Here is a 14098-nt window from a genome sequence, read left to right on the forward strand (position 1 = left end):
ACACATAATGCAACAATGACCGATGTCACAAGGACAGAGTATCTGAGAGGAGGACCCAGACACAGCAGCTCTCGGGCCAGTGCTGTCTGCCTGGGACTGGGTGCCCTCTGAGTCAGTTCTTTTCGATCTTAATGGATAGCCCGAGTTTGAGCTAACACATAGACTTACAGAGCAGTAGCACAAAACCTGAAATAGGGGTGACCAGTGAATATAGGAAGAAAGGAGAAAAAGGAAGAAGGGAGAGAAGAAGAGAAAAAGAGAAAGTCCTAATAGCCAGTGGATGAATTAAAAAGTGTTCAAGCTCATTAGTCATCAGAGAACCACAATCAAAATCACAGGAAGATACCACTCTCCACCTATCAGGATAGCCAAAAGTAAAAAGACTGACATGGATACCTGGGTGGCTCAGTCAGTTAAGTGTCCAACTTCGACTCACATTGGTGATCTCATGGTTTCATGTGTTGGAGCCCCACATCGGGCTCTGTGCAGACAGCTCAGAGCCTGGAGCCCACTTCAGATTCTGTGTCTTCCTCTTTCTCTGCCCTACCCTGCTCGTGCTCTATCTCTCTCTGTCTCTCTCTCTCTCTCTCTCTCTCTCTCTCTCTCCCCCTCTCTCAAAAATAAATAAACATTAAAAAAAATTTTTTAAAAAGACTGTACTAAATGTGGTACACATATGGTTATAACTAAAACTCTCATATGTCACTTGGAGGGCTATAAGTACTGGATATTGGAGTGAGTGATGCATTTACTTTGGAAAATTGGGTAGCAATCTCCACTAAAATTGAGCATGTGCCTACCTGCCAAGTCAGCAGTTCTACCTCAAGGTAAACTCCCAACAGAAAGGTGCAGATATGTTCACCAAAGAGATACACTAAAATGTTCACAACAGCTCTATGTTTAATAGACAAAACTAGAAACTACTGAAATATCCGTCAACAGTAGATGGATAATGACGGTGGTATATTCATAAATGCATATATAATGCAGAAGTATGAAGGAAGCATCGCTATAGGCAACAGCATGTGTGAGTCTTACAAAAATGTTGAGTGAAAGAAGCCAGTCACAAAATAAATTATCTCCATTTATATAAGCTTCAAAAGGTGGCAAAACTAATTAATGATGTGAGAAGTCAGGACTGGGATGATTTCTGAAGAGAGGGAGGTGGGAATGAATGGGAGTGGTCACAAGGAGGTCTTTGGGGGCACTGGTAGACAGCTGAGTCTTTCTGAGTGGTGATTACACAGAAGTCTTCACATTGTGATTATTTATTGTGCTGAATACTTGTCATTCGTGTACTTTTCTAAACATACACTATTTTTCAATAAAATCATTTATAAATATTTTTGAATGTTTATTTATTTTTGGGAGAAAGAGAGAGACAGAGCATGAGCGGGGCAGGAGCAGAGAGAGAGGAAGACACAGAATCCAAAGCAGGCTCCAGGCTCTGAGCTGTCAGCACAGAGCCCGACACGGGGCTCGAACTCACAAACTGTAAGGCTCATGAACTGAGCCGAAGTCAGATGCTTCACGGACCAGGCCACCCAGGAGCCCCGTTTATAAAGATTTTTAAAAGAAAGCAGCAGGCAGCTCTTTGGGTAGAAGTCTAAGGATCTCAAGATTCTTAATCCATGCAGCCTTCTTGAACTTCCTAACACCACAGGACATTCATTGACTATGATCCCAAACATCAGCTCCATTTCACTGCTAGAAAGATGTCTACTAGATACTGATACCAAAAATATCATAGACATCATAGTAGATCCCTAATAGTCTCAAAACAACAGAAGGGGACAGGGTTCAGAGATGTGCTCTGCACCTCATGTATGTTATCTCCAGGGATTCTCTCAGTAACCCTTCACAACAGGTATTATTATTAATTCTATTTTATAAAAGGAGCAACTAAGTCTTAGTGAACTCAAGTAATTTGCCCGAGGTTGCAAAGATTCTAAACAGCAGAACCTAGATTCAAATCGAGAATTTCTCTGCTCTAAAAACCCTCAAGATTTTTCCATCACACCCCATATGGCCTTGTGCTATTACTGCCTTTGACTTTTACCAGTAAAACCACTTCACAAAACTTGCACCCTCATAAATATCTCTTATAAACAAACTACCCTGAGGTGATTTCCTAGAAATATTATTGTTTTATACTCTGTTGCCATTGACAACCCTGAAAATGTCCCATAGCCTTCACTTTTAAAAAAAATTTTTTTTCAATGTTTATTTTTGAGAGAGAAAGAGAGAGAGAGAGAGAGAATGGGGGAGGGGCAGAGAGAGAGGGAGACACAGAATCCGAAGCAGGCTCCAGGCTCTGAGCTGTCAGCACAGAACCCAACGTGAGGCTTGAACTCAGGAACTGTGAGATCATGACCCAGGCTGAAGTCAGACACAACCGACTAAGCCACCCAGGTGCCCCTGTAGCCTTCACTCTTAATAAGAAAAAAAAAAAATGGAGGTACAGATTCCTTGATTCCCAAATAACATTTAACCACCTGGGACATAGCCAGAGTACTCCTGTCCCTCACCTACTCTCCCCCCACCCCAGGGCCTTCTGAAAAGGGGGAGATACCAAGGCCAAGTTACCTTTTTAAAGATTTTCTTATTGTAGCTGTTTTATTATTCATATACTTTTAATAGCATCTCAATGATTGTTTTATAGACCTGCTATAGCTTAAGTTAATGCTAAAGACATTATATGTAGCTCCCTTTTAAATTTTTAACCAGAATAAAAGTTTACGAAAAACACATACGTTCAGGAAACTATACGCTCTTCTACACAAAGGAGACAGTTTCACAAGGCAACTTACAGAACTTAGGGGGTCCCACAGGTATTTGCTGCCCATTTCAAGTGCAAAAACCAAAGTCTGGTGACTACCTATAGGCAAGTACATGATGTTTTCTGTCTTAAAGGCCATTTTCAGGAAGTGTTATAGAAGAAGATGAAGACAAAAAACATTCTATTTCTCTCCTTTTCATTAGACAAGAAAATCAAATGTTTCCACAGTTGGGGTCGAGGAGTAGGGAGGAGACACTAAACAGGAAGACCCTAGAAGGTGCAACATTATGCAATTATTAAACGAATCTACTTAAACTACCCAAATGGTGTGCCTGGTTTAGAAGAGGTTAATGGTTTGTCTCTTATTGAAGGGGAATGAGTTTTGTTAAATGTATCGATAGTGCTAACTTATTAATAATTGAAGCACAGACCTTCTCCATTGCCCCATTAGACATGCTTTCTCATATACACAATGATGAATTTAATGCTTCTGCTTTTATATAAAGGGGCCCATAGCAGAATTCCTCCCTAATCTAGACTGGGGGGTTCTTGAAGAATCTTCCTGGTAGAAGAATCTGTGGCTCTAGAGAGTAACCTTAAGAGAAAAGCAAAGTGGAGGGAATAAGGTCCTGCGTGAATCTTTGACAAATATTTTTATATTTACTAATATACAGTGATAAAGCCTGCACATTGTGAGTCAATAATGACATTTTACACATCTTAAATTAGTAATAGTGGCCTCTATACAGTCAATTTTCATCCCCCATCTCTTGACTCCATGGATATTTATTAAGATAAGATCTTCATCCCTCAAGTTTCAAAGAGATGCTAGTGAATTCATTTTATCTTTACAGATAAACTACAAGCTGAGGCAGCTTTTCCTATGGTTAGTTTTCCAGCCAAATATCTTTCTACAATTTGTATTTTACAACTCACAGCTGTGGTCACCACCTCCCTCTCCCACCCCACCCCAAAACCAACACAAAAGACTGCTTGCCTTCGTCCCAGAGATGCAGGGATTTCTTTCAAATGAGAAACATCTTAGAATACCTGAACTGGCTTATGCATCCCAGATTAGGAAATTGTTCTTCATTCCTCTCCAATCCCAGAATGATAGCCTGAATGTCACGTACTCCTTTGTCCCACCTCTTCACCACACAGCAAGAGTCCACCTCAGGAATCCATGTTTCCTTTCCTTCTGATTCCTTCCACCTCATGGCAAAATCTCCAACTTTACTGTGATAGTTTTATGTGTCAACTTGGCCAGGCTATAGTGCCCAGTTATTCATTCAAACACTAATTGAGGTGTTGCTATGAAGGTATTTTGTAGTCATGGTTAACATCTACAATCAGTTGACCTAATTAAAGGAGGTCACCCAAGATAATGTGAGTGGGCCTCAGCCAATCCAGTTAAAGTCCTTGTGAGAAAACTGAGAAAAGTAAGGTTTTCAGAGGAGAAAAAATTTTCCCGAAAGACTGCAGCATTAGCTCCTACCTGAATGTCCAGCCTGCTGGCCTAGACCGCAGATTTCAGATTTTGAATTTACCAGACTCCACCTCACAATTATGGGAGCCAATTCCTTAAAGTAAAGCTGAAAAAGAAAGAAAGAGAAACTGTTCTATTTTTCTGGAAAGCTCTGACCGATACACATATGTTCCTTCTTTCTTTATTCCTGCCCCCGCTAATTACCTCAAAACAAAGGACTCATAGGTCATTCATCTTAGAAATGGAATCTCACAGTTATTCCATAGCAAAATTTATGTACTAATATTTCATGGAATGGGAGCTTTAGCTTGTATAGAGATTGTTATCAGTTTCAAACTGGCTTCTGGCAAAGATACTTTGCTTGACCAAACTTTAGTCAGACTCCTAAACCTTCTCCTAGGCCCATCTGTACACTCCCGTGCAAAAATCTAGTTTTACCAAGAACCTGCTGAGTCATTGTAACCAGGATTCCTCACCTTTGGTCATCCCCCAGGTGATGTCTGATCACCCTAGCCTGCCTCCAGCAAGAATCCTGTTAGGCCAGTTTAACCACAACCCCCTCTCCATCCCCCCCCCCCACCCTTAATGTTTCCTCTTAGTAATTTTCCGAGCACTGACCCCCCCCCCCACTCTGCTCCTTAGCTATGAATTCCCATTTGCCCCTGCTGTATCTGCAGTTGAGCCCAACCTCTCTTCCCCACTGTAAAATCCCATTGCAATGGTCCTTGTCCTTATCATGATAGTCCTGAATAATATCTTTCCATCTTTAAGTGTCACTGAATATTCTTTTCTTTAACTCTTCCAATTAGAACAATTTTCTCCAACACTTGATTCTAAGCCAACATGGAGATTTGTGTTACTCAGTTTAGAAAGGGTGGCAATTCAGCCAGAAGACTGTTTTCACCCTGCAAAGCTGAACACATCTGAATCCAAACCAGCTTCCTCAATCCTAAAGACGGTGAGAAAACCAGGTGCAGCTCCAGAGCAGACTGGGACAGGCCTGGCCTGCACCAGCATGGAGGTGGACCTTTGGAGCTTCACCCCACACTCCTATATCTACAATGGAACCAACTAAGGACCCTCCGCTAAATTGTCACCTAGAACCAGATCAGACATATACTGCTTCTCCCCACGAGTACACCAGTTACCAAGTATGTCTCCAACTTTCTCTCAAAACTCTGCATAACATGTGACCAGGCAAGCAGAAGCCATATTCTTCCCAGCCTTTGAAGGGAAAAAATTACAAATCTTTGAAATCTAAACCCCCTACTCAGAACTGAAAGTATGTCCTGTAGAGATATACCACTTATTCCCATATGGAAGAAAGAAAATAACCCCCAAATTGAAATTCAAGCATTTATCAAACAGTTATTTCTCTATTTCTAAGAAAGTCCTTTTCTTCAAAATTCTTAAGGAAGAGAAAGAACAACATAAACTTGGCTTATTTCCAATAGAAAAATACCTACAAATAATCCTTATTACCATTGGATGAGTTGTTACTGATTGAAAACTCACTAATGACAAATATTACTAATAAGGTCACTCCACCTACCACATAACTTGTCAGGAGATACAACTAGAAACCGTTGTTGGTGTCTTTCCAAGGAAAAACCACTGGCCAGCCCCAGTTGACTGAAAGGTTCTTTGCAAAATTGGTGAAAGTGAATCCTGGTGACACTGATGAATGAATAATGAAGTGAAGTTTTTTTTAAAGTTCCTCAGGTCATTAGTAAGAACAAAGATCAAAGAGAACCAGGATATAGGTGAAGGGCCCCTGAGAAAAGGACTGTCCACACCCATTTACCAACCACTCCTTTACTCAGCCTCACAAGCACCAAAAAACTGACACCATCCCACTTGAGGTAACCAACCTCTGCAGGCCCTTGACAAATGGTGCTTCCTGGCCCAATGCCAATGCCACTCTGATGGGTGAGGCAGGGAGATCTTTACCCTTCCCCCTCCTGTGACTCTCATGGATACTACAGGAAAAGGAAGCCAGGGACTCCACAGATGCTAAACTGTGGACGGCGAAGTCTCAGGTCTCGTGCTGCATTTACCCCATCATTTGTCACTGACTGAAAGAATCTCAATTAGGAACAGCTGAAGAATCAAACTGGCTTGCATGAGGCTGAAGAAACTGTCACGCAGGGATTAAATGCAACCCCATGTTTGCAAAGGCCTGAGCGTTTGGCAATGCATGTAGAATGATTTATTTGAATAATTACTATGAGTGAAACATTATACTTTATTATATAAACATGAATGAGTCAAGGTCCCCAACCTCAGGGGACTTATTTCTGGTGAAGAAGACTGGCAAGTCCAGAGCTAAAAGGCAGGGGGATGAAGTTTGCTTAACTGAGGGCGACAATCCTAGAGAAACCCACAGGCGGAAACAATTAATTTCGACCAGGAAAACTAGAATAGGCTGCCTAATAAATTAGTAGGAATTAAGGTGGTTTCCCTTAGAAGCTCAAAAAGGAAATTTAGGGGATGCTTGGAACCGGAGAAGACAAGAAATGGAGAGAAGTGACATAGAAGGGTGAATGACTCCCAGAAACATGGCAGCAGGCAGAGGCCCCCGGAAAATGAAAACACTCTTTCTAGGCTTACAGACTGAGCCGTAATTCACCTCCTATTTTTTCTCAAACTTTCAGTAAAAGTCTACAATGTACAACAATCCTCAACAAAGTGCTTGGGAACAAAAATAGAAAAGGGCTGGTCAATCCTTGGGGTCATAAGACAAACAGTGCCCTTTTGCCCAAGATATCTAAATCTTAGAAGCTGTATTTGGAAGACTGTGCTTAAATATTAAAAAAACAGAGAACAGAGGGCATTTGGGTTTCACACATAAAAACGGTAAAGTAATAAATTTTAAGATGACAGGCAGCATGCAAAGGAAGGGAATGGCTTTCACATTCTATAACTCTGAGCTAGTCAGATGACCCAGCATCCATTCTTTCTCTTGCTTTCCTATTGTTTTTTTTTTTAATTTTTTTTTCAACGTTTATTTATTTTTGGGATAGAGAGAGACAGAGCATGAACGGGGGAGGGGCAGAGAGAGAGGGAGACACAGAATCAGAAACAGGCTCCAGGCTCTGAGCCATCAGCCCAGAGCCTGACGCGGGGCTCGAACTCACGGACCGCGAGATCGTGACCTGGCTGAAGTCGGACGCTTAACCGACTGCGCCACCCAGGCGCCCCTTGCTTTCCTATTGTTAACTTAGGCTACTCCCTCTGATAAAACACCTTCGTATAGGTTACCCAATGCTACCTCCTCCAGGAAGACTTCTTGACTCTTCCAGACATGCAGATCCTTCTGCTCTGCTCTCATGCACTTTCCTCAATTAATTCCATTATCCAATCGTCTAAGAAATGCTTATCCACTGGACAGTCTCCCCATTAAATGGAAAACTAGCCTCAAAAATAGAAGCTGTGTGTCTTTTTATCTGTGTGACATCAATGCTTCAATGTCCAACACATTAACTAGCACACAGTTGATGTGTTATTTTAATTTTTTAAATGTTTATTTTACTTTTGAGAGAGAGAGACAGAGAGACAGAGCACTAGTGGGAGAGGGACAGAGAGAGAGGGAGACACAGGATCTGAAGCAGGCTCCAAGCTCTGAACTGTCAGTGCAAAGCCTGACGCGGGGCTCGAACTCACAAACTGCAAGAGCATGACCTAAGCTGGAGTCGAATGCTTAACCAACTGAGTCACCCAGGTGCCCCACACAGTTGATGCTTAATCAAAGTTTCTACAAATAAGGAGAGAAAAGAGGAAGATTTCTACCAGATTGTGAGGTTATGGTTATGATGTGATCAAGAGACCCAAAAAATAAGAGGAATGGACTGATTAAATATAGTGGCCTGAATAAATGCACTTATCTATACTCTCTTCTGAAATGTGAGAAAGTTAAGGAATCTTTTTTGAAACTATAAAGTCACAGAATAGACAGCACTAGAGATATGAGAACATTTTGGGAAATTGGGAAATAGATGTGGAGTTAATGCAGCTGCAAAGAATGAAGACCAAATGCCTAGAAAGTCAAGCCAAAGAGCAGTAGAAATTCATGACTTAGAAATGCATGCCTGAGAGGGGTGCCTGGGTGGCTCAGTTGGTTAAGCATCTGACTTTGGCTCAGGTCATGATCTCACAGTTCATGGGTTTGAGCCCCCATCAGTCTCCAGGCTGACAGCCTGGTTTGGATTCTGTGTCTCCCTCTCTCTCTGCCCCTCCCCACTCGTGCTCTCTTTCTCTCAAAAATAAATGCTAAAAAAATTTAAAAAAGAAATGCATGCCTAGGAGAGTTTGGATCTGAGACCAGCTATCACCAACCTGAAAACACAGAGATGGGTTAAGTCTGAATATAGAGCTTCTAGAGCCTAGACCGTTCCTCCATCCATTCCCACCAAAATACCACCATCCCCAACTCTGGCAGGACACTAGAGTATTATTCTGTAAAGATTTTGAACCAGATTCTCCAGACTATCAGTGGACATGCCATATCTTCTGAGATGTACTACATATTAAATATTCACATACCATATGTTTCCCTTATACCAGACTCTTCAACATCAACCCAAGATCCTGAGGATCCCTCCATGGAAAAGTCCAGTTGGGGGCCTTATCACTGGTAGAACCCACTGGCTGGCAAGTCTACTCTGCATTCAGAACTTCTAAACACCTTTTGTAGTGACTCATTATGAAATAAAAAATTTTGACAGCCAATCTTTCACCCAATTTCTCCTTTTAATGCAATCTAATTTATTTACACCCTGCAGATGCCTAGTGTTTGTTTTAAAATATAAAGACTGTGGCCAAACAGAGAAGATGTCTAGAGGAAATGTGAAAAGCCAAATCCAAAATGATTTATTTTGGGTCAAGCATCCCCAGAGAGATGCATATAACTAGAGTCCCAGTTAAAGCAGAAGAGAGCTTGGTTTGTACTAAGGAAATTATTGTAATTAAAAAACAGTTTACTTTCTAAAGAAGCTTAGAAAACCCCCACAGAGACTATAAGGGGATTTCTGAATAAAGACATCAGACTGAGGTGAAGATCAAAGATTTTTTCTCTAATTCTTAAATAGAATAGAATTTTTTTTAATTAAAAAAATATTTTACCCAAATATAGTCAAGGATAAGTGATGTAATGCTGCTTTAAATTTGAAAAGTGAAATGAAAGAAAGAAGATTCTTAACAGACTTAGGAAGTCTCCAGGATAGATTGGAAAAAGATTTACAATTCTTTACTTCCTCCCATTTATAGTCTTTATATCTTTGCCCTTTGTCATGTGATGTTGCTGACCCCCACTAGAGTTAGATTTGGCCATGTGCCTTTTCTGGGTCTATAGACTACTTAGCAGTCACGATGCGAATAGAGTCTTTGTTCGTGTAATGCGACTTGGCTTTTTATGCTGTTAGGATCCCACTAGGTAGCAAGTCCCTTCCATCTCCAAAGTGAAGATATGAAGCATCCCTGAAACCAACTGAAGCCTAGAGTCCAGCCTGGCCCAGCCAAGCCCAGCCCAGATCAGACAAACTGTGGCTTACTTGCAGATACCTGAGCATGAAGATAAATATTTGCTGTAAGCCACTGAGATCTTCCAGTTTTTTTGCACAGGAAAAAAACCTATTATAGGCTCCTAACTTAAACACCACCTCTTAGAAGCAATACTAAGGGAAGATGAGTACACAAAATGCTCAAATGTGCACATTACCCACGAATGTGAAGAGATGCACATTGAGTGCAGCCCAGGAAAGTGCAGAGAGGAAATCCTCAAGAGGAGAAGAATTTTTCTGTCCCTACAAGAGGTCAAGATCTCACAGGAGACAAAAACAAAACCATGAGGGCTAAATTAGGGGATCTCTAAAGCCTGGGCTTCCATGCTCTTTGAGAGCAGAACACACTGAGGTAGAGGATAAGCCAAGGGCTCCAAGAAAGGCTTCCCATAACCCCAGCAGAACATTCCTCCACTGCCCCCACCACACACCTCCACCTGCACGTGTTCTGGTTTTATAAAAGTAACAAGAGTGCACAGAATACAATACTCAGCCTTCAGGCTGCAACTCAGAAAGACAAACAGGTCTTAGAGACTCTGAGGAAATTCATGTGCACTATATTATATTGACTAAAAAGTGGGCAGAGTCACTCATGCCAAGCTGGATCAAGATAAAAAGAAATGGCATGGCAGCTAAGGAAACAGTAAAACACAAGAAAAAAAGTAAAAAGAGTGGGAGAGATAGAATGGAAGGAAGATGGAAGAAAGGGATAGGGAGCAGCAGATAAAGGACACAATCAGAAAAAAGGAAAGTAAATATAATCCAAGGAAGAGAGGACAAATTCCCTGAGTGCTTCATGCTACAAAAAAAAAAAAAAAAAAAAAAAAAAAAAAAAAAAAAAAAAAACTTAAGAAAAACATGAATTTAACAAAACAATAATCCAAAGTCAAAATGAATAAGTAATGAAGCAAAATGAGAAGGAGATTGTGAAACTAAGGAAACCAAATAAGGATCAAAACAACATCATTATAGAAATAATAAGTCAAAATCGTGAGGAGAAGAGAACAGCCAAAAATAAATTACTGACATAGAACAAAGCCTGAGTTAATCAGTGAAGGGAAGGAAAAAGTTTTCCTCAGCCTTCTTAGGGTCTTTGGCTGGCGCTGAAAATTAAACCAACAAAGATTGATTAACAGGAGAAAAGTATATGTGTTTTATTGAATTGTTACAGGTACATGGGAGACTTCACAAGAAAATGAAGACACGAAGAAGTGACCAGAGCAGGAAGTTTTTATACCTGTTAGACAAGGAAACGATACATTTGGGAAGAACTGACCAGATAAAGAGGTTTGGGCTAAGGGCAGTCCAACTAGAGTTAGGTGGTCCTTATTTCCTTAACTGGAAGAGAAAGATTAGTTTAGCAAGGTTTATTTGCAGTTTCCTCTGGTGCCTTCTGTGGGCTGATAAGAGTCAGTCTCCAGTCAAAAGAAAATTGATTTCCTGCTTTTAAGTAGAAAAGGAGGAGCTTTTTCTTCATTCAATGCTTCTTAATTGCCTTCGGCTCAAAATAATTTTATGTCAAAAAGGCATATTTGGGGTGACATATTCTGGTTTCTTTCAATAGCAAGTGAAAGCAAAGGTATAAAAGCAATTGAGAGGATATGCAGGAACAAAGATAGTGATATATGTCCTTAATATAAAGAGCTCAAAAAATGAGACAAAAAAGATAGTAGAAAACAAAATAGAAGAAAACTTCCATAACATAAAGGAAGGACTAAACCTAAAGCACAAAAAGGGCACAAAATTGATACAAAAGATTAATACTGTGACATGTTCTCAAGAAGATATTAATTCAAACAATAAAGAAAGATTCCTTCAGGCATGGGGGTGGGGGGTAAAAGGGGATAAAACAAATAAAATGGATAAAAATCAAGCTGTGTTTGGGTTTCCCAAGAGCAATATCCAATGCCTGAAGGGAAAAGGAGCAATGCCTACAAGGTTCCCAGGCAAAGAGAGAGCACCCCACGTGTGACAGACACAGCCAAGTAAGCCCTCCAGCATGAATACAAGATGGACACTTTCCAACAGGAAAGAACAGGAGAAATGTAACATCTCTACACCACAGAGAAAATGGGATTCTTGACCACAAAATCCAACCAGCCAAAAGATGCATAAAGAAGCTGTGACTTGAAAATTATAGCAAAAAAAAAATTGAAATAAAAATAAAAATTTCACAATACTTGGTAGAAAATGTGACCCATGAACTGTACATGTACACAATTTGTCCTTTGAGTATGAAGCTAAGAGGAAAATCAGAGACTAAAAGTCCTATAAGTCCTTCTTGAAAAAAAATTACCAGGCAGTAAATCCAACTCAATAAGAGGTGAATCAAAACTGGAAAGAAAGAAAAAAACAAAAAAACAAAAAAAACACAGAAATGGAGAAGCTTTGATTTAAAAAAAAAAAAAAAAAAAAATGGTGGTAGGCATTAGCCCATCTACTGAACATCTAAGACCAAAGGACTCACAGGTAATTATGGTGATGGCATAGAATGTAAATCATCAGCCTTGACAATTTAAAATCAATCAAATGAGCAAAGGGAATTCAAGCAGGAGAAGTGGAAGAACACATATTTCCTTATCTGTCAGAGTAGGAAGTCAACTGCTCCATCCAAAATTGAAAACTGGACTTTAAAAAGCAAAAAGATGCCCAATCTTTTCATCATCTTTTTCCCTCCTAATTTCAGAGGAACTAATTCAGGAACTATTACCACCCATGGTGAAGAAATGTGTGTCTGAAGTTCAGTAGCTCCTACAATCTTATTTCAGTTCATCCCTTCTGTTAAATGCATGTAAAATTAAATTTACTGTATTTTTAAATATAGCTTTCATTTTTATAAAGATGCTTTCATTTGTATAAAATTAGCTTTCTCTTTTTTCCTTTATGGATATATTCCCAAAGACACAAGTGAGAAGGAAAGAAAAAAAAAAAAGATTTAGGAAGTGATTTGCACCTAATATAAATGAGGGTTACTCTCCATCAACGGTTAGCAAACCTCAGTCTGCAGGCCAAATCTGGCCCTAAATAAAGTGTTATTGAAACACAGTCACACCTGTTCGTTTGCATATTGTCTATGGCTGCTTTCCTGCTACAACAGCAAAGTTCAATTATAGTGAAAGAGACCAAAGACAAAGATATTTACTACTCTGGACATTTACAGAATGTCTAGACATTTACAGAAAGCTTGATGACCCCCACACATAGATGGTGGGATATGGGGGTGTGGTGTTTGAGGTTAGGTTTTTATTTTCTTTTTTATTATTTGTTATATTGCCTAGAATTTTCATTTAAATTTAATTTAATTTTTAATCAAAAATGAAAACTTGTCATTTTAAATAAAGCTATGAAAACACTTTCATATTTAATTTTTTAATGGGTATTTTTTTCTCCCCGAGAGCTAGACAGAGTGTGAGGGAGGGAGGGGCAGAGAGACAGAAACACAGAATCTGAAACAGGCTCCAGGCTCCAAACTGTCAGCACAGAGCCCGACACGGGGCTCAAACCCATGAGCCGTGAGATCATGACCTGAGCCGAAGTCAGACCCCCAACTGACTGAGCCACCTAGGTGCCCGAAAACCACTTTCATATTTAAAAAAAGACTAGCCTCCATATGTGAGATTTAGGCTAAGTGACCTTCTGGCTCACCTACAGCTTCGCGCACTCCCTTCTAGAGCAGCGTCTTTCCTCCTGAGAAGCTGGTGTTTCTGTGGAGAAGCCTCAACACAAAGCTGGCTGGTGGCTATGGAAATCTGGGCCAGTTTGTCAGGTGCCCATCTGAAGAAGGCAGTTGTGTCACTGGCTTTGGCAAACAATTTGAGAACCCCATCCAAATAATAAGAGGATGAGTAGGGGAAGGCAGGGGGTGGGGAGAACATTTTTTTTTTCTATTTAGCAGTTGCCAAAATCACAACCTTCAGCAAATATCACATAACTCATTAAAAGATTCCTCATTTACTGAAACTAAAATGGAAGTGGCCCAAGAATCAAAAGAAAAGAAAAGCTAATCAGTCCTGCTCACACATTTAAAATCTATTTCTCAACTGCATGCTAATTTCCCCATGCCCAAATAAAGGCCTTTTCTCAAAAATTAAAGTTATAAAATGTTTTGGAGTCCACACAGTCCAAGGGATAGTCAGAGTCTGCGAAACACCATCTGATAGATTTGTAAGAGACCTTGTCACACCCACAGCTGTGAGTGGAAAAGGCTGCCCAAATGTGTCCCCACTGTGAGCCTTTGCCCTTCAGCCTCTGGGCCATACTCCGCAGAGTCTTTCC

The sequence above is a fragment of the Herpailurus yagouaroundi genome, unplaced genomic scaffold (assembly GCF_014898765.1).
Source record: "Herpailurus yagouaroundi ecotype Mexico unplaced genomic scaffold, PumYag 201, whole genome shotgun sequence".
Taxonomy (NCBI): Eukaryota; Metazoa; Chordata; class Mammalia; order Carnivora; family Felidae; genus Herpailurus; species Herpailurus yagouaroundi.